The sequence below is a fragment of the Phascolarctos cinereus genome, unplaced genomic scaffold (assembly GCF_003287225.1).
Source record: "Phascolarctos cinereus isolate Bilbo 61053 unplaced genomic scaffold, phaCin_HiC Scaffold_4;HRSCAF=312, whole genome shotgun sequence".
Lineage (NCBI taxonomy): Eukaryota > Metazoa > Chordata > Mammalia > Diprotodontia > Phascolarctidae > Phascolarctos > Phascolarctos cinereus.
This window is the reverse complement of record NW_027555847.1, coordinates 676,020,248-676,043,173: the sequence shown is the minus strand read 5'-3', so window position 1 is coordinate 676,043,173 and position 22,926 is coordinate 676,020,248. Positions and strand designations below refer to the sequence as shown.

General features: G+C 42.1%; 1 protein-coding gene across 2 annotated transcripts in view; it reads left to right on the top strand.

Moving 5' to 3' along the window:
- Positions 1–1,409: 1,409 nt before the first annotated feature.
- The window catches only part of CSNK1G2 (casein kinase 1 gamma 2), a 102,578-nt gene continuing 81,061 nt past the window's right edge, over positions 1,410–22,926 (top strand). Inside the window, exon 1 of one of the 2 annotated variants that reach the window (XM_021008879.2) lies at positions 1,410–1,748. The gene's annotated coding sequence lies outside the window, so the exon portion shown is untranslated. Of the gene's footprint in view, positions 1,749–3,761; positions 3,787–22,926 lie in introns of those variants that run through there. The other variant, XM_078154119.1, reaches the window with a different exon arrangement.

The following is a 22,926-nucleotide window of genomic DNA, read 5'->3' as shown; positions in this document are numbered from 1 at the left end:
GTGTGAGTTATTATTATAACTAGGAGCAGTGGTGGAAGTTACACAGTCAGATTTTTGGCTTGACTTAAAAAAAAAATTTCCTAACAATGACAGCTGTCCAGCATCAAATGTCCCCATTGCTGGAAGTGTTCAAGTAGAAAAGTCCGGACACCTCCTTGGATTTGGTGCAGAGATTTCTATTTTGTTAGGGGTTGAGACTGGTATCTACTGGGGTCCTCTTTCAGTTTGGGGGATTCTTGGAAACCGTGGTCATGTGATCCAAAGTTACCCGCCCTGGATCTGGAGCGGAGCCTGGTTTGGAATGCGAGCTCGCACATTTGCTTACCAGGTGACCCTTAGTCACCTCTCTGGGCCCAAGTTCCGTTCTGTTACTACAGGGATGTTAGACTTCTGTCGTCTCTGAGGTTATTCCCAGCCCCGGCAGTCTGTGAGATTCTTTGAGTGCCTCAGACTCTCATAAGATTCCTAGGATTTATTTAAAAGTGGGTCTTGGAGCCCAACCCCCTCATTTTACAAATGAGGAAACTGAGGCCCAGAAAGGGTAGTGACTAGACCAGAGTCATACAGCCAGGCACTCCACAGGAAGGCTTTTCTCCAGGTCACGGACAGCTCCTCGCCCTTTCCTCCGTGCCCCACCCTTCTATCGCCTAGTCGCCGCAGGGAGCCGGAACAGTCGCGACATCCGCCCCAGGAGGGAGGGCGGCGCCTCGCCGTGGCTCACGCTATTGACGTAAAATGGCGAGATTGTGACGCAATGCCCACGACGGCGCGGGCGGCGTCATGGCAACCCGCCTCCGCGGCAGCATGGAAACGCCAGGGTGGGGTGGGGTAGGGGGAAGCGCCAAGATCCGAGGATCCAAGCCCCCCTCCCCTTCCTTGGCTTGCTCAGTGTCTATCCACTAGCGATTGGCGAGGACGGTGGGCGGGAGACGACTGCGGACGTCACCTTTCCATCGGCCGGAAAGCGCGGTCGTTGTCGTGAAACGGCAGCCCTTTCGGCTTCCCTCAAAGCCGCGTCTCCGCCGCCTCCGCGCTTCCCCCTTGCCTATCCCGCCCAGTCTCTCATTCTCGAACACTTCCTGCGCCATTTGCGCGGGCAGGCTGCGTGGGGCGGGCCTGCCGCCTGCGCACATTTCCTCCTTCTCTTCCTCCTCCGCTCCCCCCTCCCGTCGTAGTTGTCGTCGTCCTCCTCCTCCTCCCACTTCGGCATCCCCGAAAGGCGGCTGCGCCAAGAACGCGGCGTAGCGGCCTCCTCCTCCCCCCACCCCCCCCCGCTTTCCCGAAAGGCGACTGCGCCGAGAGCGTGGCGTAGCAGCTGCCCCTCCCCCCTCGCCACCGGCATCCCCGAAAGACGTCTGCGCCAAGAGCGTGGCGTAGCAGCCTCTCCCTGCCTCCGCCCGCCGGCGCTGCCCTTACGCTGGCGGCGTACGTGGAGGCGTCTCTTTGCCCATACTGGCTGCTGCGGGGCGGGCTCCGGGCCGCCGCGGCGGGCGGGGAAGGGGGAGCCGGAGCCGGAGCCTGAGTCGGAGCCGGCGGGGAGGAAGAGGCGGCGGCGGCGGCGACGGAGGCTTAAAGAGACCACAGGCCGGGTCGGGCCGAGCAAGCAGACGCTAAGGAAGAGGAGGAGGAGCGTCGGTAACGGCGGCGGCGGAGGTGGCGGCCCCCTACCCCAGCTATGAGGAGGAGGGCGGCGGCAGCGGCGGGGGTGGGGGCTGCGGGGCCCCACTGGTGATCGCCCGGACCCTGAGGTAAAACCCCTGGGCAGGGGGCGGGGGCGACCCTGGCCCTGGTCCTGGCCTTGGCTCGGCTGCCGCCCGCAGTCCACGGATTGATGAAAGGGAGGCGAGACACGTATTTTCTCTGAGATCCTACTCAGACCCCCCTCCCCCTTCCGTAACCCCCCCGTCCCCTTTCCCAGCTCCCTGTTCCCCTCCTCCTTCCCTGACCCCCACCCTTTTCTGAGACCCCTCCTTTTTCCCACACTCCCTGTTCCCCCTCCCCTTTCCCTGACCCCCCCCGTTGAGACCCCTCCTTTTGCTGAGACTCCCCCTCCTCCTTCCCAGACTCCCCGCAGAGTTTCATCTCCTTGGACCCTCCCCCCCCACCCGAAACCTCCCCTTCCCTTTCCCAGATTTCCTGCTGAGTTCCCCCCTCCCGCCTCCCTGACCCTTGCCCGCTTCTGAAGCCCCTCTCCCTTCTCTGAGACTGCCTTTCCCAGACTCCCTACTTAGGCACCCCGTTTTCTCCACTCTACTCTTCTTTCCTCCTCAGCAATCTCCTCCCCTTGTCTTTGTTTTCAGGAAACCCTTAAACTGAGGTTGAGAGGTCTCCCCAGGTGTAGGGGGTGCTCCTTGGAAGCAGTTAACCCGGCTGGGCACTTTGTCCCCCCCCTTCCCCCCTCTCTAGAAGGGAGGGCCAAGAGAGGTTTATGCGGGGTGTGTGTGTGTGTTGTCTCTGTCACCCACACACCCATCTCTTACACACACACACACACACACACACACACACTCTCACACTCACACTCACTTCTTTTTTTGCAGGGGCCCAAGCTGGTAGGTTTTTGGTGTGGTTTTCCTATTTTCTCTCTTCTGTCTGACACACATCCCCACCCCCACTCTCTTCCCCTCCTTGCAGGGGTCTGGGCTGTTAGGGCTTGGTGTCTGCAGACCTTGTACCCTTTCTTCAGTTGGTGTGAGAGAGGGGTCTTGGAGGGGTGAGGTTTTCCTGTCTCACCCCTACCCCACTCCACCCTTTCAGACCGGAGATTTAGAGCCCTGTCTGGATAGTATTGTGCCCTTCCCCCACTTCGGGAAGGGAGGTTTTTCCCATAGTTTCCCACACCCTTCTCCTTTTCTCCTTTCTCAAAGCTTAAAGCTGGTGGGATTTGGAGTCTAGATACTTTTTATAGTTCTTTGAGGGACATGTTTTCATACCGCTGTCCCACCCCCTTACCTTCTCACCTCCCTCATACTCCCCCTTTCAGGTTTGTCCTTTTGGTGTAGAGGTTGTGCCTTACTTTGGAAAACTAAGATGATGCTGATGATGGCCAAACCTACAACCCCCCACCCCCAACTACTTCCCAGTGGGCTTCTTCCCCACCCCCACCTTCACTGTGGGTGGCCTCTGTTAGTCTCCATTTCCCTTTCCCAGAGTGCTCCCCAGCTCATGGACAAAATCCATCTGCTCAACTCTCAGATGAGAGAGAGGCTTATAAAGTACAAAGGATTCAACCTGGGGGAGGTTGGGGAGGGGTTAGGGGAAACCAAGGAGAAGGGGAACTTTTAAAAAATAACCAAAGAAAAGGCTGGGGCATATATGAAGTTAGTGTGACTGTTGATGTGGATGGGTGGGGGGCAATAGGAGTGGTTTATAGTGAATTTGTAGCCATTTTTCTAGGCCACTCGCCACCGGCAAAGAACAGATAGATAAACAAACTGAGAGGGTGACCAGGATACTAGGCCTGAAGGAAGGAAGTTAATATTACTGTGCATAGTGGAAAAGACCCTTGGCATATATGGCTGGGGGATCATTCACATTGCCTATCACCAAATGGAAATAAAATGCCATGGATCTGGTGAATATTCTTGACAGAAGAATTGTCCAAACAGGCAGCCAGACAGTTCTTGAAGTCATATACACAGCCTGTCTCCTCCCTTCTCCAGAGCAGAAGCTGTTTAAAAAAAAATCATTGGGGATGTTTGCAGTCTGCCTGTGAACAGACAACTTAAGGATGGAAACAGGAAGACTCTGCTGAAAAGAGCAGGGTAGCCACATGTGAGAACAGTGGTAGGTATGGGGGAGGGCAGGATCTTTGAAAATGGCTTTAGAAGCATTCCAAAATGTGGTTGATATTTGGATACTCTTTTGTTAAAGCCAGAAGTTCATTTTGGGGAAGGAGAAGATGTGGGGGTGGGGGTGGTGAGGGGGCTGTGTGTGTGTCAGCTCCTCCATTAGATTAGTTATCAGCCAGTAACAGCTACTTCTTTCCGTGTGAGACTACCTTAGAAATTGCTCATCTTAATGTATAAAATTTGCAAAAAAGAATTTTGCCTTTTTAAGTTTGATATTGCAAATGGATAGCTGACATGAGGATGTTTTTTGCTTGATACTGTTCCACTGAAATATCTTGGGCTCATATAATTGGGAGTCTGTGTGGTTCAGTTACCATAAAACACAGAATGTTAGAGCTGGTATGTGTGTTTGAGGGAAGGAGAGAGAAAGGGTCCTTATTTATTGTACTGTGTTTTATTGTTCCCAATGATTTCTTTGAGTCACTGATTAGTGTCTAAGGTTAGCACCCCTCCCTGTGTTGTGTACGTTCTTATAAAATTGGGTGGTAATTACATTAGGAGTTTGAGGAAGTGTAAGAGGAGGTGGTAAATTTGGAGGATTCCTGTATATCCATAGTTTTCACCCTTTGGGAAAATTTTGAAGGAGGTACAGTACGGATGCTTGTACTTGGAGACAGATGTGGCTGTTTCTACTGGTGTATATATGTGTTTATGTATTTATGTATCTATTGTATGTGCATAAGCTAACTTCATGCCCCCTGATCCATCCACCTGAGGTTTACTTGCTATCCAGAGTGTCAATACTGGAGTGACTCAGAGGCTCTGAAAACTGGCTGAAGATTGCTGTTGTGGACATTGAGCTTTTCACCTTGGACTGGAGAAGCTAAGTCTTCTCACACCAGTTGCCAGTAAATATGTTCACTGGATTTAGGCCTAATGCCATTCTGTGGTTCATTATACTTTCTTTTCCTTCCTCAGTCCCTGGCATTCTGTGTAGGCTCCAACCAGAAGAATTTCTACTTGCTGAGGCTGGGCCCTGTTCACTCCCTTTGCTAGGTCATAGCCTAATAACAAGGATCCATTTATTTTCAGTGTGATGTGGGAAAGGTTGAGTACCCCAAGTGATCAAAAGTGTAAGACTTCCTTCTTGGGGATATTTTTTTGACCCTGTGGAGTACAGCTTTTAGCCTCCTTATCCCTAGTCAGGTGGGAAGAGGACCATATTGGCATTTTTTAAAGTCATTTTTCTTTTCTTCTCTCCTTTCCCTGCCCCCACCCCTTTCAAACCTTAGAGAAGTCTTGTTAGCTCGTCAGCTCAAGATTGACCAAGTCAGGTTTGCCAGTTGACCTGTTGGGGACCTCTGCCCTAATCTGTGATCCCCTCGCCCATGTGTTGTCACAGGTAATAGGGCAAGTGTGATCTGAGTGAGGCTGGGAAATATCAGAGCACCAATTTTGTTCTCTTCCTTCTCAAATCTGCTACAAGGCCTTTTCTGTTTAAAGGGGGTGATTGCCGTGAACCTAGTTTAGCAATATCATGAGAAGCCGTGTAACATTGAAGGACTCTTTGGCTGTTGACTTGGCGTGAAATTTGGGCACAATTTAATGATTCAAAGGAATCATAAGTCACTTTATAACTTTAAAAAATAGCTTCAGGCTTGCGGCAGCCTTCGCCCCAGAAGCTGCCAGCCAACCCTTAGGACAGAGTTTAAACACAAATGTACCCTGGAAACACTTGGGCTCAAAGTATATCAATAGTATCCATAAATCTTAGGGAAGTTTGGAGGTATAGGGGGTAAAAAACCCAGGATAAGAAGGTAGCTAGCCATGGAAATTTCATCTGTCATGGAATTCATGGTGGATGAAATTTAAATCTGTTTTGTGCTCAAAATTTGCCACATAAAATACTTTAAGAAATAAATTGTAGGACAAAACAATTAGCATGGATATTTTTTCATGGAACTTCTATTCATGTAGTACAGAATAGCAGGGTTCTATGGAACACCATTCAGGAAACATTGTTGTAGGTGTAACTACTGCTGAATTGAGGACTCTTCCCTTCCTCCTCTGGTGACCTTATTTTGTGGTTGACTGAGGTTTGGGATGTTCCCCAAATGTTTCCTTGGGAGAGAGCCCTAAATCCATGCTCATAAAGGAGGAGTTTTTCTAATCTTGGTGCTTTGAAGGGAACTATGGCTGCTCTGGACTCTTAAGATATTTGGGGGGGGGTTACAGTACTACCTGGAAAATGGATTCTCTCAGATGTCTGGGAAAGATATTTTGGGGTTACAATATCACCTGGAAAATGGATTCTCTCAGATGTCAGGGAAAGGGTGTTGAAGTTGATAGTTGGAGTGTTTCCCCATAGAACTGTGACTGGCTACTCCCTTTGGGACTTTGAACAGGTCTCCTCAATACCATCCCCTAGTCAAATAAGGGCCATTTGACACTTTCTAATAATTGTTTGTACATCAGTACTTATTTGTATTTGTGAGTTTGACAGTCCTCATCAGTGTCCAAACACAAAGTATGTGTGCTTATTATGGTGACCTGCTCTAAAACTGAGGTGTCACACTGAGTGTCCCGTATGGTATGTTGTAAAGCACACTGAACTGGGAGTCAGGACATGTGGAGTGCAGGTCTTTGTGGCCTTTGGGCAAGTTACTTTGGGTCTCTTGCTCGAAACCTGTTTAGTTATCTGTAGAATTCGGAGAGGGGTTATTAGATTAAGGAGTCTCCATCAGCTCCAACCTTTGGTGGTTCTCTGCCATAGTATGCCAGAGCTTCTTAATCAGGAAAGCACTCTGAATCGTTTCTAGCTAAGCATTAATAAAACTGATTAAAGTGACCTAAAAGCTGGACAGTGGTAGAAGCCACTTAAGAAGCTGATTTTCTGAGTTAAACTGTATGCTCCTTGAGGACAGAAGCTATCAAATACTATATCAGGCTTGCTTGGATCAGGTCACGTAGTAGGTACTTTATATGATATCAGGTTGAGCATGGACTGAACTCCCTGGCGCTCCCTATGCCCCATAGCTACACTATGGGTATGGTCTGTAATTGTCTTTGTTTTTCTTACCTATATTTATTTGCTTTCAAAGAGATCTCTTTTTTGAACTATAGCATATAGTCAGTTCCAGCATTTAGCTCCATATTTTGGGGAAGGTATTGGAGATACAAAGACAAAATCAGGCCCTGCTTTCAAGAAGTATAATTATATTCAGTATAGTACATATTTCTCTATTAGAATCAACAAGGTGTAGTGCTAGGCTTAGGAGAGATCTGAGTCTGAATCTTTTCTCTAACAACATCTGTAAAATGGACATTTTATCATACCTTTTGTATAATAAAGCCATCTCCCACTATCTCCTACCAACTGCCAGGGTTGTTCTGTTAAATGAGATTAGGTAACATGCTTTGTAAACCTCAAAGGTTTATATAATGTCAGCTGTTTTTATCTTAGGGGAGGGGGGTTATCTATTGGTGTGTTATTTGTTTGATGGATTGGTATTGTCATCACAACTCACTCAAATAAATAATTCTGTGGTCAGAAACTCATAATTCTGAACAGGTTTTTTGATTTACTTTTTAACATAATTAAATGGCTTGGTGTAATATCCTTTTATTTCCATGGAGCCTTCATACATAGTAACTTCCCTGAATAGATTAGGTTCATTCTACCTTAACGGAGGCGTTCTGCTCGGGGAGAATAATGGTCCCAAGTCCCCTATCCTGGTCTGACCACATCTGGAGTGTTAAATAAAATTCTAGGTCTTGCATTTTGAAAATCTAGAGGTCTTCTAGAGGCAGATTATCAGTATAGTAAGGGAGTCTGGAAACTATTTTGGTAAGGACCCCCACATGTCTGTATATATAGTGTATTGGAAGCCAACAGTCTCTTAACATGGATATATCTGCATTTAATGTGCATGCTTGGGCTATCTTGTAAGTGTCCTGCTAAAATGAGGTGGCCTTACCTTTCAGACAGCTAGTGTGCCTTTTTTCCTGTAAGTGGTAACTTGCTTAACAGATCTACTGTGTATGAAACCTTGGTATTATTATCTTTGATTTTTTATTTCCCTTCACCTCCAATAACCTTCAGTTACCTTAAGTTCTGTTGATTTTACCTCTGTAACATCTCACTTTTGTCTCCTTTTCTCTGTTTCCACTGACCCCTTCATGGTGCAGGCCAAAGGCCTGTTACCATTTTTCATTGTTATCTCTTCTGGGTAAGAGATTTGGGGAAGAATTTTGACAAATCTGTGTAGTCATAGGATGGGGATAGTATTGGAGACCAAGATGGACGAGGAGGAGTTGAAGCAACTGAGGATGTCTGACAGTTATTGCAGTGGAAGGAGGTTGTTCCATTTCACTGTTGGAGATCAAAACTAGATTAGCTGATTCTGTAAACCCACTTGTTCATACAGCCTGTCCCTTTTCCAATCCATCATTTATACCACTGCCAGATTAATTATCTGACGTAAAGTCTGATCTTAGCACTTTTTTGTTATTATGGAAGGGCTCAAATCCCTTCAGTGGTTGTAGATGGAATACAGAGTAAAGTTCAAAGTTCTTACGGATCACCGAATGAGCATTTTTAAATGCCTCTGATTAGGCACTGTGAATACGTACACAAAAGTGAAATTGCCCCTCCCTCAAAAAGCCATATATGATTCTGCCAGGCAGACAAATGTACATTAACGAAAGTCTAATTCAGAGTAGATACAGGGCAGTTTTTGATGGAGAGGTTACTGATGTTGGAGAAGATCAAGACATTTTTCATGTAGAAGGTGGTACTTGAACTAAGATTTGAAGGAAATTAGTGATTCTCAGAGACTGAAGTGAAGAGGAAGTGCTGAGGCCTGGAGATGAGATGGAGCATCCCCTGTGAGGGCCAGGTTGCCTGGACTGGTAGAGTCCACCTCAAAAAGGACCCAGTCCTGCAGGCTGCATGTTGACTTAGAAAGCCACAAATTAACGTTATCAGTGTTGTGTTGTGTTGTATTTTATTTATTTTGTTAAACCTTTCCGAGTTACGTTTGGTAACTGTGGCCTAGACTATAATATGAAGGGGAAGCAATACATCTTAAAGCTGGAACAGTAAGTTGAGGCAAGTTTGTGAAGAAAGAGCTTTGAATACCAAACAAGAGTTTCTGTTTAAGCCTAGAAGTGATAGGGAATTGCTGGAGTTGGAGTACACAAGGATGTGTGCTTTAGGAAAATCACTTTGGCAGCTCTGTGGAGGAAGAATTAGAATGTAGGGAGGCAATAGGTCATCCATGGCCCAGTACCTCCAGTGCCTCTGCCAAGTGGGATTACCTATTCGTCCCCCAACCTGCCTTCCCAAAAAAACAACCCTTCTCTGTGCCTGTGTTTCAGCCATTCCCTTTGTTAGAAAGGCCTTTCTCTTTTCTCATCCTTCACCACTTGTTGAAATGTTCTTTAGCTTTTGAAGGCCAACACCAGGTACCACTTCAGAAAACCACCAGGAATTCAGTGCTAGGCAGCAGGCATTTATCAGACAACAGTTCCAAGCAAGGGATCATGCTGGGGATCCCTAGGTCCTCAGGTGCTGAAGGTCCCTGGGTGCTGAGGTCCTTGGGTGCCAGGGATTCCTGGTTGCCAGAGATCAACATAGACCAGAGCTCTGCATTTTAGGAGCTTACATTTTACTGTTGGCAGTGTGTACACTGATGAGTAAATACGAAATTGTTTTGATGGGGGCCAAGAAAAATGCTTACAGTCGGGGGATGGATGTGGAAAGGCCTCATGGAGGAGCTAGGGATTCTAAGGTGTGGTAGGGGGTAGAGCATTCAAGGCCTCTTGGGCAAAGGCCTACTAGAGGGACTGTGTTGTGCACGGGGAAATGCAGATAGCTCATCATTCAGTTGGATCCTTCAGTGAGGAGAATGATGGGAAATAAGTCTGGAGAGGTAGGCTGCAGCTTCCCATGCCTAATAGAAGAACTAGTTTTTTACCGTGGGGCAAGAGAGCTGTGGAGGTTCAGGGAACTTGTGATTAGGGAAATGACATGGTCACACCTTGGATTTAGGAATAACAATTTGGCAGCTGTCTGGAGGATAGTTTGAAGAGGGGAGAAAGTGAAACAGGAAAACCAATTAGAAGCCTCCAATTGCAGCAGTGATGTGTGGGGCTTGACTAGGGTGGTGTTTGGGTTAGTAGATCCACAAGATTTGGAAACTAGTCAGGGATGACCCGAGGTGAGCCTCAGGGATTTTGTGTCTTAACAGTGTCTTGTCTCTCTTAGAATGTGTTCTTGAGATCTTTTTATCTCCAACATCTGAGATACCTTAGCAGAGTAAATAAGAGCTAGCCTCCCAGAAGATCTGGGTTCAGATCCTGCTTCTGAGGCATGGGGCTGTGTGACCTGGTGTAAATAACTCTTAACCCTAGTGCTTTAGGCCCTAGGCAGCTTTAGACTTTGACTTTCTATTACCAAGAAGGTGAACTCATGAATTGGTAAAAGGAGCTTTTCTTTTTTCTTTTCACACCTTTTTTTTGGTAGCCGGTTAGGTCCCCGGGTCTTTTTGTAGCCTCTAGAACGAAGTCATATACTCCATTTAGTAAGCACCTACTATCTGCAATGCCAGGTTAAGATATGGAGGTAGTAGTTATAGCTAGTAATAGTAGTAGTAATAATAGCTAGCATTCATCTAGCATTTTAAAGTTTGCAAGGCACTTTACAAATATCTTATTCTATCCTTACAACAACCTTGGGAGGTGGGTCCTATGATTATCCCCGTTTTATAGATGAAGAAACTTGCGCCTGAGGTTAAGTGATTTGGCTAGGATGAGGGAGGTAGTAGAGGAGATGAGAAATGTTTACAAATGTAATTCAAGTTAAAAATAAGTGCTTGGGGAAAAGGTAGATACAGTGTTGTGAAAATTCATGACATTTCCTGGTACAGATTTCAGAAAATCACTCCCTTGTAGACTGAGAGCTTGTGCTCGGCAGATTTGTAGGTAAAGAAATTCAACAAATATTTGTCAAGTATTCTGTTTCCTCTGACCGTCGTGGCCTCTGCTGTTCTTGTGGTCTTGTTGCTGAATCTCCTTGAAACAACAGCTCTTGCTGTCTGCCTGATTCAACAAGCAGCTCTCATTTTTTGTTGGAAGAAAACTTAGAGTTAAGAGATTTTATTTTTCCTGTGCAGTCTGGAGAATGGGCATGATAGTGTATTTGTTCAGCTATCTCAAAGACTTGTTTAAGGATATATATATATATATATATGCACACACTTATACATATCTATACATATATACACATATATATGTACTTTGTAAACTGTGAAGCACTGTGCAAATGTAAGATATTTAATTGCAGCTCACATTCTTATTTTTTGTGGTAGGTGGTATTAGTATGGTTTAAAAATATTTTTATTCTGAACTTAATACCAAATAGAATATTTCCATATACAAATGAACAGAAGAAGATTGTACACGAATTTGTACGTCTCTTTTACAGAGCATTCTTTTCAAATATATAATAAATTCCAAGTGGAACTTTCAAAGTTGTCTTGCTTGTTTATGAATCCTCTTGGCTTTCCTTCTGTTCTCTTATTTTAGGGGGAGAACCCTGTCCCACTTCCCCTTTTCCTTCCCTCCTCCCTTCCATTGAAAACAAAAAGAAAAACTAAACCCTTATAACAAATATGCAGTCAAAGAAAACAAAGTCCCATAATGTATCACATTCCTTTTTTCCTCACTTATGCCCCTTTTGACTCAATACAAGCTACTCTCTAAGGTAAGACTTCTTAAGAAAGTTCCATAGAAATACACTCAAAATAACATCAATTGTAGACCACAGTTGAGTGAATCTGATTTGAAGGGAGAAGTGAATTAATTTGGGTTGACTATGGGATTTTCCTTATTATAAAGATTAGCTAACTGAGCCTCATAAGGTTGAGGTGATTTTGAAGCATAGGATTAGAACAAGGAAAGACTTTAAAGATTATTTAGTCATCTCATTTTAAGGGTGAGGAAACTAAGGCTTTGGAGTGGTAAAGTGACTTGCCCAAGAAGATGATGCAGGTCATGAGTAGTTATTGGTATATAAATCCATGTTCTCTAATCCCCAGGGTAGTGTTCTTTCTACCACACCATGCTGCTTCACCAGTCTATGGTCACACGAGTAAGTGGAGGCGTCACAAGTCAAACTCAGTTCATCTGACTCCCAAGTTCAGGTTTTTTTTCCCCACATACCACACTATTATAAGATGTTACAGTGGTGATTTTAAATTGTCAAGAAAGGTTTAAATTATGTTCATTGTATGCTTTTTAAGAAGGCTGGGAAGTATTTAATAACCTTCAGCTATCAGGAAAACAACTGTCTGGAATGCCTTGTTCCTCAAAGGCTTTTGCTGTAATTTAAAAACAAAAGTTCAGACCCACTGTGCCTTGAAGCTACTTAATAAATCTGTTGTTTTAAAAGGCAGTGGATTCTTATCTCTGCTGATGGCATGTCAGAATGTAACTTTTCTTGTAGGGAGCTACCTCATGCGTGTACTTTGTTTCAAAGATAATCCCCCCCACCATGGCAAATAACAGGAAGGCAACTTTCAGACTCCCGATGCAGTCTGATGTTGGCATGAAGTGCTTGTTCCTCAACCACCTCCTCTAAAGTCAGCTCTCCCACCTTCATGCCCAAGGGAATTTTGAAGCTTTCATCGCACCTTTCCTCATCAGCAGGATGTGTCTGTAACAAATGTAATTACGCCCTCCTGGGTCACCAGAGTCTTTCCAGAGCAAGGTTAGTGTTACACTGGCAACGAGTTCTTTCCGATTGGACTTCTTGGCGTGAAATTCCTTGAAAGTCTGAGTCTCTGTAGCACTAAGTGGGGCTGTTATGTAGCCAGGAATCCCTTGCCTACTGACTCAGGCTTCAGAGTTGTCTGTCTACCTTTTAGGTTTGTGTTCAGATTTAGGGTCAATGTCTGTTTTTCTGCTTTATGTAACAAGTGAACTTTTTATTTAGGACAGTGTCAGAATTAGCAGGATTTATTTTATAATTTAAAATCCAGGGATCTTTGAATGTAGACTGTCAGATCTGGAGAAATTTTAAAATGTAGACTATTAGTGCTTCAAAGGCTCTTAGAATATAGAATATAAAATGTTGGTGCTGAAAAGGATCATTAAAATATAGAACACAATGTAAGACGTGGAAAGGACCTTAGAGTTTAATATTCATCAGCAGCGTGTTGTGGTATGGCAGTCAAAGAAGATAATATTTTGGTTTGCATCGAGAGAAATGATGAGACAGTACTGTAGTCAGACTACACTATAGTGCTCTGTTCAGTAATGGGTGTCATTTTCATTGATAAACTGGAGAGCATCTAGAGGAGGGGGAGGATAGGTGTGTGAGGATAGGTGGACAGAATGTAGGATGTATAACCTGGAACAAAGAAGAGAGGGGAGGAAGGGCAGGGGAGATGGACAGATAAAGCTTTTGAAGTATTTATTTGGAAGGCTCCCATGCAGAAGAGGTATTCAGTTTATTCTGCTTGGTCCCAGAAGGCAGAAGAGGAGCAATGGATGGGACTTGCAGAGAGTCAGATTGAGACTTGATGTAAAGAAGAACTTGTTGACAATAAGAGCTTTCCAGAAGTGGAATGGGCTTTTGGGAGTTAGTGGATTTCCTCTCAAATAAAGGCTCATAAGACTTCTATTTGAATGTAGCCAGGATTCTCAGTAAGTTATGGGGTAGAATACATGGCATTGGAGGTTCCTTCAACTGCTGAAATTCTGTGAGTTGGATGGGATCTTAGCACAGTGTTAGAACTGAACGGTCATCTAGTCCAACCTTCTCATTTTACAGTTGTCCCTGTAGAAGGGACATGACTTGCTTGTGGTAATCCCGTAAAACTACTGTGTAATGACTAAGGCAGTGGTTCTCAAACTTACGGGTTTCAGGACCCCTTAACATTCTTCTTTTTTTTATTGCTTAATTGTAATGTATTTTTTCCACAATTACATGTTAAATTTTTTTTTAACATTTGCTTTCTATTTCATTTATTTATTTATTTGTTTGTTTTAGGCAGTTGGGGTTAAGTGACTTGCCCAGGGTCACACAGCTAGTAAGTGTCAAGTGTTTGTTCTGAGGCCGGATTTGAACTCAGGTCCTCCTGACTTCAAGGCTGGTGCTCTGCTTTTTTTTTTTAAGTTATGAATTCCAAATTTTGTCCCTCCCTCTCTCCCTTCCCTCTCTCCTCCCTGAGATGGTAAGCAATCAGATATAGGTTATACATGTGCAGTCATGTAAAACATTTCTATATTAGTCATTTTCCCCTTGACATTTTAAAGATTTATTTAGTATCTCTCCAAAGAGCTTTTGTTATTTTGTGGATATATCTATCAACATTTACCTTATTAGAAATTAAAACATCTTTGTATTGTTATGAAATAACTTTGACCTTGTGAACCCTCTGAAAGCATCTCAGGGCCCCTGGACTACACGTTGAGAACCAGTGGGCTGAGGGAAGGTTAGGATTTTTTAGAATTGGGTAAAGGTCATCATTCCTAAATAGGATTCCTTTTCAGGTTTGCTTCCAGAGGTCACAATATGACTGTTAAACCCCAGGGCACATTTAGGAAAAAAAGCTTTAAAATTTAATTTTTTAAAAAAAATTATGTGTAAAAACAATTTTTGACAGTCTTTTTAAAAGTTGAGTTCCAAACTCCTTTCCTCCCTCCTCTACCCCTTCCTTGAGAAAGTAAGCAATTTGATATAGGTTATACATGTGCAGTCATGCAAAACATATTTCCATATTAGCCGTGTTTCGAAAGAAAACAGACAAAAAACAAAAATAAGGTTTTTAAGAAGTATGCTTTGATCTTTATTCAGACGCCATCAGTTCTTTCTTTGGAGATGGCTATCATTTTTCATTATAAGTCCTTCAGAATTGTTTTGGATTATTCCTTCCCTGAGTCATTCACAGTTGATCATCGTACAGTATTAGTATTACTGTGTACAGTGTTCTCTTGGTTCTGCCTACTTCACTTTGTATCAATTCATGTAACTTCCAGGTTTCTCTGAAACCATTCTACTTGTCATTTTTTATAGAGCAGTAGTTGGCCATCCACCAATTGATGGGCATCCCCTCAGTTTCCAATATTTTACAGGGCATATGTTAAATGTTATACACTGGAATGTAGCTGAAAGGCTATATATAGAATGATCCAGTAAACTGCTGAATCTGTAGCATCAATATTTGAGTGCCAGATATATGCAAGTCATTGTTGTAGGTGCTTTGGGTGATACAAACTGGCTTGTTGCCCTTGAATTTAATGTTCTTGGGGATACTTATAATTCTGTGAGGTAGCCAGTACAAATATAGTAATTTCCTTTAATTCAGCAAGCATTATGAAGTGCCTGCCTTATGCAAGCATTACTAGGGGCTGGGACTACAGAAACAGCTGAAAACAGTTCTTAGGGAGATTACATTCTACTGGGTAACACGACATGTGAACTGATAAATGGACCTCAGTTTTCTCATCTGTAAAATGAAGGGTTGTACTAGATGACATTTGGAGTCCTTTCTTACTTTAAATCTGTGATCATTTAATCCTAAGTAAATACAAATAAAATATAATTTGAGGATAGGGAAAGCGTGAACAACTAGGGTAATCAGGAAGGATATTCCATGTTCTGTGGCCTCTGAAGTTAATTCTTAAAAAAACTGAGGATTTCAGAAGTGGAATGAGAAGAGAGTGCCTTTAATTATTAAGGACAACCTGGGCAAAGGCATGAAGCCTTTGTGAGTAGGCTGGAGCTAAACTCTGAGGCTTTAAAGGCAAATGGGGAAATCTGCATTTTACTTTATTTTGACCCACTAAGGCTTCTTGATCAGGGGTATGGCATAGTCTGCCCGATGCTTTAGTTGAATTGTTTTGGAAACTGTGAAGGAGATTTTGGAGAGATGGGGAGAGACAGGAATCAGGAAAGCCTTTAGGCTGTGGTATTGGTCTAGAGGGGTGGTGGCAGTGTGAGTGGAGAGAAGGGAATGGGTTCCAGAAGTGTTGTGGAGGTCAAGTTAACAGTCATTTAGGATTGATGAAAGAGAGGTTTCAGGGGTGACTTGGAGTTTGGGAGACTGGAAAGATCCTCAAAGGAAATAGAGAAGTTTGGAGGATAGATAGATTTCGGTGGAAAAGATGATTTATGTTCTGCATGTGTTTGAGTTGCTGATAGGATATCCAGGTGGAGATGACCCACAGGCATTTAATTATATTGGGCCTGGAGTGCAAGAGAGAGAAACTAGGACTGGTTATAAAGGTATTCCTCTGTTATATGTCAGGAACCTGAGGCTCAGACAAGGCAGATGGCTTTCTGGAGTCATACAGTTTAAGGGTAGAACTGTGACCAACACCTGTTCCACTATAATGTGAAATGTAGAAGTGCAAAATGAATGATGTTGACAATAAAGGAGTTCAAGGAGGGTGAGGTCATAATGCACAGTTGTGTTTGGGGGAAGGTATCTCTCACCCTCTTCTTACTGCTGCCCCCCCCACAATAAAAAGGGGTTTGGTTATAGGGCTGTTTTAATCTGTCCCTTACCCAGAATGGTTGGATCAGTTCATAGCTCTACCAACATTGCATTAGTATCTGTATTTTTCCAAATCCCCTCCAATATTTGTTATTTTCCTTTTCTGTCATATTAATCAATCTAATAGGTGTGAAGCGGTACCTCAGAGTCCTTTTAATTTGTATTCCTCTCATCTAGTGATTTAGAGCATTTTTTTATATGACTCTAGTTAGCTTTGATTTCTTATGAAAACTGCCTGTTCATATCCTTTGGCCATTTATCCACTGGGGAATGACTTGTATTCTTATAAATTTGACTCAGTCCTCTATATATTTGAGAAATGAGGCCTTTATCAGAAAAAGTTGCTTACAAAATTAATTTCTCAATTTTCTGCTTTCTAATCATGGCTACATTGGTTTTGTGAAAAACCTTTTTAATTTAATGTAATCAAAATTATCCGTTTTACAACCTGTGATGTTCTCTATCTCTTGTGTGGTCATAAATTCTTCCCTTATCATAGATCTGACAGGTAAACATTTCCATGCTCCCCTAATTTGCTTATGATATCATTGTTTATGTCTAAATCATTTACCCATTTTGACTATATCTTGGCATACAATGTGAGATGTTGGTCTACCTAGTTTCTACCAAACTGCTTTCTAATTTCCCCGGCAATTTTTGTCAAATGGTGAGTTCTTGTCTTGAAAGCTTCGATCTTTGGGTTTATTAAATGCTAGATTACTATAGTCATTTGCTATTGTGTGTTGTGTACCTAATCTATTCCATTGGTCCACCACTATTTTTTAGCCAATTTTGTTTTGATGATTACTGCTTTGTAATATAGCTTGAAATCTGGTACTGCTAGGCCACCTTTCTAATGTGAGTTATTATTATACAGGATATACTGGTTTTATTTCATAGAATTCCATGGCCAAAGGAGACCTTGGAAATCATCTAGTTCAATCCTTATCTGAAATATGAATCAATCAAAAAACATTAAGTGCTTGCTGTGTGCCAGACACTGCCAGCCACATCCCTGACAAGTAGTCATCTAGTGTTTAAAGACCTCCAGTGTCTAGGAGCTAATGACCTTACAAGGCAGTCTGCTCCATTATTAGCTCTAATTAGGAAGCCCTCGTAATGAACCAAAATCTGCTTCCCTGCAACTTCTGTCCACTTGCCTTCATTCTTACCTCTGAAGCTGAAATAAACCTATTCCTTCTTCTAGAGGTGCTTAACCTTTATTTGAGGCATCAGCCCCTTTGGCAGTCTAATGAAACCTGGATCCCTTATCAGAATGTTTTTAAATGCATGACATAAAAATACATAGGATTACAAGAGAAACTAATAAGTTTGAAATACAGTCTGTGGATAGGAAGACTGATCACATGTGATCTAATAGTGGATATAAGTATACTGGTTTTGAAGTAGTGATGAGCATATGATATTTTGAGAACTGCAATAGTTGTAATATGATATCAAAATATCTGATATCTATTGGGGACAGAGTCATAGGGACTGTTGATACTTCTGTGGATCGTTGCCTAAATTCATAGTTGAAGGAAATGCTAAATTTCAGTTAGAATTTTGTGAAAATAAAGATGTGATTTTTTTCCCCATCCAAGTTCATGGAGCCCTGGAAAACTATTCACAAGAACACTGGTTCTAGGGAGTGTCATGGCAGTTACCATGTAAAAATGCTTCACCTGAGTTTAGAGAATGAAAGACTCAAGTGTACTTATTTGAAATGAAGCATTTTACAAATGAGGAAATGAAGGTAAAGGCCTTTATGGGAGTGGGTCTGAAAAAAATGCATCAGTACATACAGAAAAACAGCTTGTGTAGCCTGGGTCCAATATAGATTAATCCTAAAGCAGCTTGCATCCTTGGATGGCATGTCCAGTGAGAATGCAAGGAAATGGCATAGTGATACAACAGAGAGAATGTTGGTCTGGGTGTGAGAGGCTTTCTCAGCCAGTGGTTACCTGAGCCATCTCACTTTACCCTCTGGGCATCTTTTCTCCCCATCTATAAAAGGAAGTTCTGGGCCAAGATGCACTCTGGGGGCCCCATTCCAGTCTGAACATTCTCTGTTTCTGAGTCCAGCCCAGTGCTTATAGTCTATGTGACAAAGTTCCTGCAGCTCTGACACTGGGTCTTCAGGTGCTTTCCAGTTCTGTAATTATGTGATGTGAGATTATTTACTTGTTAACTAGTCACCAGTTAGGCAGTTGGAATTGTATTGAAACGGAATGGCAAAGTCTAAATGAGAACAGGATTCTATTCTGAAAGAGGCTTCCAGTTCTTGGTGAAGTCTGGTCCTCTTGTTGTGGGCCAAATTCAGGACACATTTGATTTTCTTCCTGGGTTAAAGGACTTGGGGCTTGCTTATTTGCTGCAATGACTGTGCTTTGGTCTGGGGACCCAGAGAATAGGGATGGCAAAGAGTACTTGAAGATAATTCTGAACTAAATACCAATAATGATAATAATAACTACCATTTTCATAGTGCTTACTGTATGCCAGGCACTGTGCTAAGTGTTTTATCATTGTTAAGTCATCTGACCCTCACCACGACCCTGGAAGGTAGGGCGGATTATTAATGTGACTTTCTTCACAACAACGGCTGTGAATTTGAGTTGTTATGCAGCAGACTTCATTTTTTACACACACACACACACACACACACACACACACACACACACACACACACACACACTCTGTCTCTCTCTCTCTGCAGCATGGAGCCATAGTGACTATTAAGACTAACCCCTGGGTTTTGCCATGAAGGGTGAGGTTTCAGTAGCTTTAGTGAATCCTACTTCCCCTCCATATTAAAAAACAAAACACACTTGAATTTTGACTGGTGATTACTTCTTACATTCTAGAAATTATGTGGAATCCTGTCCCTACCACTTTGTTCTTACTGCTTCTTGTTTTTCAGTCATGTCTGACTTTCCATGACCCCCATTTAGGTTTTCCTGGCAAAGATACTGGAGTGGTTTGCCATTTCCTTTTCCAGCTCATTTTACAGAGGAGGAAACTGAGGCAAATAGGGTTAAATGACATGTCCAGGGTCACACAGCTAGTAAGTGTCTTAAGGCTGGATTTGAATTCAGGTCTTCCTGACTCCAGGCCTGGTATTCTATCTCTGAGCCACCTAGCTGTGCTGTATTCTTACTGCTACTATTACACTATTAGGCCTTCATTAATTACCACTCACCTGCTGTGGTATTTGCTTCCTAACTGGTCTCTTCTGCCTGCAGTTTCCACTGCCATACACTTTATCTTTCATCTATGGCTAAATTAATTTTCCTTGTCCAGTCTGAGCTCTTAGAAGGAAGGGACTAATTTTATCTAACCTTGGTATCCTTAATGTCCTATATTCTGTAAACACTTGCAAATGTTTGTTGTAAATATGTCATTTCTTGCTCAAAACCCTTTAGTTACTTCTCATTGCCTATCTAATCAAGTCCCTATTTGTTAGCCATTACTGGGCGTCTGGAGTCTGTCACCTTCCTACCCTTTCTGCCTTATCTCACCTTACTTGCTTCTTTATCTTTATTCCTCAGTGAAAGTAGGTTGTCTAGTAGCCACTCCCTGTGATATATGCTACCTCTGGACCTTTGCTCATTTTTCCTTATATTTGTAAAACCCTCCTGTCTCCTTCCTCTTGTTCCATTTACCTGTTAAAATTTTACCTGTTCTAAAACCAGCTCAGATGCCACCTCTTCTCTGAAGTCTTCTGATACCTGTAACCTGGAAATGGTCTTTTCTCGCTTGGACCACAGTTTGCTTATTACTTCTTTTATGGACTTAATGTTATTTTGCATTATAGGGATTTTTTTTGTGTATTATAATGATTTAGAAATGGCAGGAACAACATTCTTTTATTCACTTATATGGATGAAGTTACCCAAATTTGCTAGTATCATTTTTTTTTCTATTGAATCTCAGAGCTAAAAGGGAATCTCAGTATTCTTGAGAGATGAATGCCATGCTCTCATATCATCCTACCCCCCCAGATGCTGAGCTTATGAAGTTAAGAACTTTGAATTCCCTAGGACCCAGTATAGTCTCAGCATATTAGTAGATGCTTAATAAGTATCGAGATTTGAAGCTCAATTGTTTCCTAATTTCATTCTTTTATTTCCCTTTTTTTATTGTGTTTATTTTTTCAATTTTAAAGCAGAAAATTTTTCTCCCTCCCACCTCCCCCAGTTAATAAAGAACACTTGTAGCAAATGAGTGTAGTAAAGTAAAACGAATTCCCACATTGACCATATCCAGAAATGTGTGTCTGCATATATTTTCCATCACTTCTCTGTCAGGAGGTGGACATTCTTCATCCATGGACCTCTGGGATGATCATGCTGATCATGGCATTGATCGGAATTCTTCAGTCTTTCCAGGTTGTTTATTTTTACAGCATTGATGTTGTAGTATAAATTGTTCTACTGGTACTGCTCATTTTATACATCAGTTCATACAAATCTTCTCATGTTTCTTTAAAATAGGCTCTTTCTTAATTTCTTATGGCACAGAATTCTATTATATCCAAATACCATATTTTGTTCTGACATTTCTCAGTTAATAGGCACCCTTGTTTTTCAGTTCTTTGCCACCTCAAAAGAACTATTGGAAAAAATCTATACGTATATGACCTTTTCTTCTTACTTTAATGCCTTTCAGTACAGGAGTAGTAATGGTATCACTGAATCAAAGGACATGCACAATTTAGTCATTTTTGGCATAGCTTTAAATTGCTTTCCAGAATGGCTGGAGCAGTTCACAGATCCATTCTCAGTGCAACAATGTGCCTGTTTTCTAATAGCCCCTTTACATGCATTATTTTATTCTTTGTCAACTTTGCCAATATGATGGGCATGAAGTAGAACCTCAGTGTTGCCTTGATTAGCATTTCTCTAATTACTGGTGATTTAGAGCATTTTTTTTCCCTTATGCCTATAAATAGCTTGGATTTTTTTCCCTTGAGAACTGCCTGTTTTGTATCCTTTGACCATTTATCAGTTGGGAAATGTCTCTTATTCTTATAAATTAGAATCAGTTCGTTATATATCTCTCTGTTTGTTGTTGATAGACTATAACTAAGTAACAAACAGATTTCCCTATGGGCAGAGATAATATTCTGAAACCTAGCTGTGAATTCTGGGAATTCTAGTACCAGAAAGATAGCATTTTTTTACCTCCCTGGCACAGAGAGAGAAGCTGTCTGCCTAGGACTACAATTCCCAGAACCCATCTAGGTTTCAGAACTTTTTCTGAAATCAGTCCATAGCCAGATTAGAAAAAGAATGTCGAATAAAGTTATCTCTGGCTTTATAACTTTCAAGAAATCTTTTATGATCTTAACATATGCATGGGAAACACCTTGCTGTGGGTAAAGTTTTGTTTTTCTCTGTCTGATCAAATACTTTATATAAATAATTAGCAAGTAAGCATAGCAGGAACTTATCTGCACTTCGGGGCCAGTCATGAAAACATGGTTTGCAGAAAATTGTGACAGTCTCCTTCTTGTTTCCTTTTTATGTTTTCATGGACAGTACCCTCTCTATAGAGAGAGATGTTTCACAAAAGTTTCATAGAGATTAGAAAACTAGTATACAGGTTGGTAGTTATTGATGTCTTCCTAGTTGATTTTTTCCAGTAATAATACTGTTAGATTTTTTTTCCTAGTTGTTCAATATTATCCTCTTTCAGATCTTTTTGAGAATCAGTCCTTCAATATAAACATGATAATGCTGATTGTGATGATGATAGCAATTCACATATATGTAGTGCTTAAAGGTTTAACAAGTACTTTTCTCCCAATATTCCTGTAAGTTAGAGGGTATCATTTTTATCACCATTTTACAGATGGGAACAGTGGCATAGGAAACAGAATCTTGGATTTAGAGTTGAGAAGACCTGGATTCAAATCCTGCCTTTGATACTTTGGTGACCTAGGACAAATCACAATTTCTCTTTGCTTCAAGTAGCTTTCTGAACCTTAGAGGTTCTGATAAACTTCTTTCATACCAGGTTCACAACAAGGTTCCCCTCCACCCAGCTGGAGACCAGGTGTCTTCCTCCAGAGTGGTCATCTGGTAAGTTTCTGTCAGTCAGCTTTTTATGCCTCTTTCTTTCTTTCTTTCTTTCTTTCTTTCTTTCTTTCTTTCTTTCTTTCTTTCTTTCTTTCTTTCTTTCTTTCTTTCTTTCTTTCTTTCTCAGAAACAAAGTTCATTAGAACATCTGTCATATTAGGCAGACTCTTAAGGAGTCTGAACATTAGTGAGCTATTGGCTAGATTATAAGAATCTGAGCATCTTTTTACGGCTTATATTTGAAGATCAGATTTTCTCTTGAACTCTGGTCTTTTCATCAGGAAGGTTTGGAAGTTCTTTATTTCGTTGAATGTCCTCCCCTGAAAGATTATGCTCAATTTTGCTGGATAGTTGATCCTTGATTGTAATCCAGACTCTTCTGCCTTATGGAGTATCATATTCCAAGCCCTCCAATTCCTAATTTTATTCTTAAACATACTGTATTTTCCAGTAAAGGGGAGCCGGATCAGACTTGCAGCCTTTCTGTAC